Source organism: Crocuta crocuta, unplaced genomic scaffold (genome assembly GCF_008692635.1).
Source record: "Crocuta crocuta isolate KB4526 unplaced genomic scaffold, BGI_CrCroc_1.0 scaffold179, whole genome shotgun sequence".
NCBI classification, from domain to species: Eukaryota; Metazoa; Chordata; class Mammalia; order Carnivora; family Hyaenidae; genus Crocuta; species Crocuta crocuta.
Window position 1 is genome coordinate 6,976,667 of NW_027551568.1, and position 6,000 is coordinate 6,982,666.

Sequence of the window (6,000 nt, forward strand, 5' to 3'; positions counted from 1 at the left end):
GACCCCTAGCTAGCAGACATCATTCAGTGTAGGAATGCAGATTACTTAACCATAGCAATTCAGATTCAAGTAATATTTATTGAAATTCTGCATAATTTAGATACTTTGCTGTGACATGTCCTGTGAAAAAATTATTTTAAATTGGGTTAATTTGTTCAACTTCAGGAAGGCTTTCACTATCATAAACCATCACTATTATGCATCCTTCGTTCATTTAATTAGCCACGCTTAAAATCTTTGCATTTCTTTTGCGGGTATTTGGCAGGCATTTATTGATAACCGTTTCCTCTGCAAATGCTCCTCTTGTGAGCTCCCCTCACCCCCTCTTCCTCCTTGTTCCTCCTCATGTAGGGCAAACTTGCTTCTCTTCGGTCCTTGGACTTTCTCTACTCCTGTTCCTAGGCCTCTGTCAGATACTGGTTATTGCCTCCCTTCTTCTGCTTCTGAGCTTAGTGTCAGTGCCTGTTACTCAATGAAACCTTCCCTGACCTCTGAGATAGACACCTTCTCGGACTTGTCCTGGGTTGTAATTGTCCTTTGGTCTTAACTTGTAGCTTGTGTTTGTGTGCGATGAGCCAGCTCATGTACCCTGCCCGCAAGGGCAGAGGTGTGCGGGGTTGGGGGGTGGGGCGTGGGGAGAATAGGGAAGGGGATGCTGTGCACCCCCAGGGCCCTGGTCAGTGCCTGACCCTCGGCAGCCCCTCGGGGGACACACACGTGTGTGCGGGAGTCAGGGACTCTGGGAAATGCCTACCGGCTGTGATGTGACAAATAATTTAATGACTTGCTTGCATATAGTTCGTCATTAGGTTACATCCACACAAAGCAAGGTGATGTTGTTAGTTCATTATTTCACACTTTATTTTTTTCATTATTTCATGATTGCAAGAATTAATTATTGCATTATTTGATCTATTTCATTGTTTTCTGTTTCTCTGGGGGGCGCTTGATTCACATCTGCATCAGTACTCTGACTTCTAAGCTCTGCATGTGGGCGTCTATTTTCTGGACCTTCCTGTGAGGCTATCCTCCTGAGCGTCCTCTAAGCTCACATAGTTTCCAACCCAGCAGGCTGGGCTCGAAACTGGAGTCTTCTCTTTCCTGTGCCCATCACACCATCTCCATTCTTTGTTTCCAGATTCCAAGAGTCCATCCCCTGATGCTTGCTATGCGGCCTCTTCTTCCTCACACCCAAAGGCTCTATTCTGTCTTTTGGTCTTTATATATTTTTAATGCTATTTATTTTTGAGAGAGAGAGGGAGAGAGAGACAGAGAGAGAGAGAGAGAGAGAGAGAACGAGCTGGGGAGGGGCAGAAAGGGGAGACACAGAACACAGAATTCGAACCAGGCTCCAAGCTCTGAGCTGTCAGCATAGAGCCTGACGTGGGACTCAAACCCACAGAATGTGAGATTATGACCTGAGCCGAAGCTAGATGCTTAACTGACTGAGCCACCCAGGTGTCCCATGTCTGTCTGTCTGTCTGTCTATCTCTCTCTCTCTCTCTTTCTCTCTCTCTCTCTTCCTTCCTTTCTCTCTTTCTCTTTCTCTCTCTTTTCTCTTTCTTTCTCTCCTTCTCTCTCTCTCTCTCTCTCCTTATCTCAGATCTGGCCTCTAGCATCAACCTCTCAACTGCTTTCCTGGTCTCCCGGGCTCCAATCCAGCTACTATAATGCAGCAGGGGTGAGCTTTCTCATTAGCAGATTAATAACAACTTACCTCCCTGCTTGAACATCTTTACTACTTCCCCATTTTTGGAGGACAAAATCCACACTCATCCCCATGATAGCCAAGATCCCTGCCTCAGTAGCCTCGAATATCATTTCTGTTGTTTGTGTCTTCCTGCCCTCCAGCCCATCCTGTCCCCATGTCAGGGACCCACACCGCCGTCTCTCCAGCTGTACTTTTGTGAGGCCCACATCACTAATTAGATTATTTGGGGGGGGAACCTCCTCTCTATTTGGTAAAATAATTTCCATTCTTCAGGGTCTAGTTCAAATGCTAGTTGCACCTGAGTTCTGTGCTGTTTCCTCTTTAGTACTTTTGATATGTCTCTGTTTTACCATTCGTTCATTTGTTCATAAATCCGTTCATTCATTAACTCCACAAACAGATATCAGATCTATTCTGGACGAGGCTGTATGCTAGGCAGTGAGATGCAGTTGTTACAGAAGATGGATGGAGCCTCCCTCCTGAATTTTACTGCTGTTGGGGAGACAGGCCATAAACAAGTACACAAGCAGTCTTATTTTATCATGGTGCCTTGTATGTACCTGTTCATGCATTCACATTCCCCTGGCATAGAGGCTTGACGGTAGAGGCATATCCTGGGTTTTTTTTTCTCTCCTAGCACACTGGCTAACTGACCTCAGGAAGGTGTGTAAGATACAGAGAGATGCCTTGGTAAAGAATAAACAAATGACCTGCCTATCTGGGCTCATCCGAAGTAGGGAGCTCTGCACTTAGTGTGCAGAGTCCTGTGGGTCTCTCTGTCCCCAGGGAAACTCTGACCTGTCCCTGCACTGAGAAGGAGGCCCTCAGTTTCAGTGTATCATGTAAGAGCATTTCTGTGCTCTCACAGTCCCTGTACTGTTTGCCTAAATGGCTTTAACTAGTCCCGTATTAAGAGGATGGGAAAGATTCCTCAACCTCTTTCGAGAGGCATCTTAAGAATCCAACATCCTGAAAGCTACCTTTACTTTTCCAGATAATTTGCTTTCATCTTTTTAAGCTTAAGAAGAGAGTTAAAGGGCTCCTGGTTGGCTCAGCTGGCTGAGTGTCTGACTCTTGATTTTGGCTCAGGTCGTGATCCCATGGTCTTCGGATCAAGCCCCTCATCAAGCTCTGTACTGAGCATGGAGCATGCTTAAGATTCTCTCTCTCTCTCTCTCTCTCTCTCTCTCTGAAATAAAAAAGAAATTAAAAGAGAGAGTTGAACTTAAAGTCTTTTTCTATTTCAGCAACCCTCAGCAGGGAATGAGTGGGCATCCTTCTCAGCTCCAAGTACAGATGAAGAAACAGGGACCAGAGGGGGCCTGGTTAGAGTGACGAAGCTGGCTGGTGGACAAGCCAGCCAGAGGCCAGGTCCCTATGATCCCCTGGCAGGTGCATGTGAAAAGTACAGCAGGGGAAGCCAGAAACTCAGGGGCAGGCCCCTCTGAAGACAACTGAGGAATGGAGAGAGAATGAGCTGGAGGAGGCACTCCTCCTCCCACAACGCATTACTTAAGGGCAATGTTAACAAAGCTGGCAAATAAAGAGCCATTCACCTGGATAAGAAGTAGTTAAAGGCTATGTTTTTTTAAAAATAGTTTATTGTCAAGTTGGTTTCCATATAACACCCAGTGCTCATCCCCACAAATGCCCTCCTCCATGCTCATCACCACCCTTCCCCTCCCCCCCCACCCCATCGGCCCTCAGTTTGTTCTCAGCATTTAAGAGTCTCTCATGGTTTGCCTCCTTCCCTCTCCCCCACTATTTTTCCCCTTCTTCTCCCCCACGGTCCTCCATTAAGTTCCTCCTAATCCTCCTATACGTGCAAACATATGGTATCTGTCCTTCTCTGTCTGACTTATTTCGCTCAGCATAACACCCTCAAGGTCCATCCATGTTGCTACACATGGCCAGATTTCATTGTTTCTCATTGCCATGTAGTATTCCATGGTATAGATAAACCACATCTTCTTAATCCATTCATCAGGTGATGGGCACTTAGGCTCTTTCCATGTTTTGGCTATTGTTGAGAGTGCTGCTGTGAACATTGGGGTACATGTGCCCATATGCATCAGCACTCCTGTAAGGCTATTTGTTTTTTAAATGCAAGCAAAGAGCAGAGCTTAGAAATCAGAGAGTTTCCCTCCCTGTTCCTTGCTCCCTCCCTAGTTAAATTTTGTTCCTAAATTTCAAGGAAAACCAAAATGCCCAACCTCACAGTTTTTGTCCCTACCAGTTTTCTCTGTTTGATTTATTTATTTAAAATTAAAAAGAAAAGTTTATTTACTTTTGAGGGACAGAGAGAGACAGAACACTAGCGGCAGAGGAGCAGAGAGCCAAGAAGACACAGAATCCAAAGCAGGATCCAGGGTCTGAGCAAGCTGTCAGCAAAGTACCACGTGCTGGGCTTGAACCCACAAACTGTGAGATCATGACCTGAGCCAAAGTCAGATGCTCAACTAACTGAGCCATCCAGCAGCCTCAAAGGTTTCTCTGTTTTAAGTTATTCTTTAGCGTTCCAGGTTTTAGAGACACGCGGTTTTTAAGTGTATACTGTTGAAAGAATCATAAAGTCTCAGTCTGTCACAGAAAATGTTATTAAGAATGTTAATCATAATAGGTCAAGATTATTTGCTTTTCATTGAATTCAGATCTGACCTTGCAAGGTTCAGCATTCCCAAGTTGGCCGTTGCATCTGTGAGCCTGGGGAATGTTAGTTCTGTTCACGACGGTAGTGTAAGTAGATACACATCATTTTACAAGGCTTCAAACATTTGGGGCCAGCTGTCCTTCCTGTGGGCCACTCAGCCTGTCCCATCCATGTAGTGAAATGAATCACATCAGCATTTTTAAACTGCTGCTCTATTACTTGTCATTGATCCTAGTCGAGTGCCCGCCAGGGAAGCAACACAAATTAATTCATTGTACAGAGAACTCGGCACATCCTGGAAAAGTCAGAAGTACCACTGGCTCCTGGGGAAACTGAGGCACAGACAGCCAGTGGGCGAACCAATTAATTGTTCTTCCAAACATCTCACATTCTGCCAAAAAAGAGTGAGCACATCACCCCACATGACCCAGCCTGTCTTCTTGAATATTCTCCTAGCCCTTCAGGTTCAACACTTTCTGGCTGTCTCTGATTTCCTTCTATTCTTCTGTACCTCCCTCCTGCATGATCAGTTAACAAAACCCATCTGGTCCCCCTTCACATGTTTTGATGCTCCCTGATTTTTTTATATACCCTCTGAATCTACCTTCTCTAGATTCCCATTGCTTTTTGGGTAGACCTAACCCACTTGATAGTTTAGAACTGGTAGACCAGTTCTCTGGTGAAATCCATATCTACCTGCTTTCCTTCAGTGACGGGTGTCCACCAAGAGATATGTGTATCTGGAAACTGTGGGTGTGACTTTGTTTGGAAAAAGTTTCTTTGAAAGTGTGATCTTCCTAAGGATCTTGAGATGAGACCCTCCTGGAATAGGGTGGGCCCTAAATCCAATGACAGGCCTTTTTGAGAATAAAGGAGAGGAGAACATGTTAGGAGGTTGTGTGAAGACCCACGTGAAGATGAAGGCAGAGATGTGTGTGATGTGGCCACGAGTAGGGAATACCTGAAGCCACTTGAAGGTGGAAGAGGTGAGGAAGGATTCTCCTCTGGAGCCTTCAGAGGGAACACAGTTCTGCCCACACCTTGGTTTTAGACTTCTGGGCTCTAGAACTGTGGAAGAATACATTTATGTTGTTTTAAGCCACCTGTTCGTGGTAATTTGTGATGGCATCTGTGGGAAACTAACACAAGGATGTCTAACCTGTCCCAAGGGATAGAAAATAAATTAGACCCAAATCTAAATCAAGGGAAAACAATTGGTGCCATGATAAAAAACAAATAAACAAACACAACAAAAACAGCAACAACAAAATGTATGTTCTAGAAGGAAAAAGATGGACAAAACTGGTTAAATCTTTCAGTGACAAGGTAGCCACAGGCATCTTCCCTAAAGTGGTGAATGAGGATGAATAGTATTTGTCAGATGAGAGGTGAGCTGAGAGGTGGAGAGGGAGGTGGAGCAACCTATTTTGAGAGCTAAAGACACCTGCTTTGATTTTTCTGGTCGTTCCCCTCAAATTTCTCACCTTTTCCTTCCTGTGCTCCCAGCTGTACCCAACATGGTGGGTGCAGCCTGACTGGCACAGAAAAAACACTTTCATTTATTCTGCTGTAAAACTACACTTGTTTATTTTAATGTTTATTTATTTTTGAGCGGGGGGGGGGGGGCAGAAGCGGAGGG

At 45.1% G+C, this 6,000-nt stretch overlaps 1 protein-coding gene across 1 annotated transcript in view; it reads right to left on the minus strand.

Moving 5' to 3' along the window:
- CLNK (cytokine dependent hematopoietic cell linker) overlaps window positions 1-6,000 on the minus strand; it is a 171,973-nt gene that overhangs the window by 94,804 nt on the left and 71,169 nt on the right.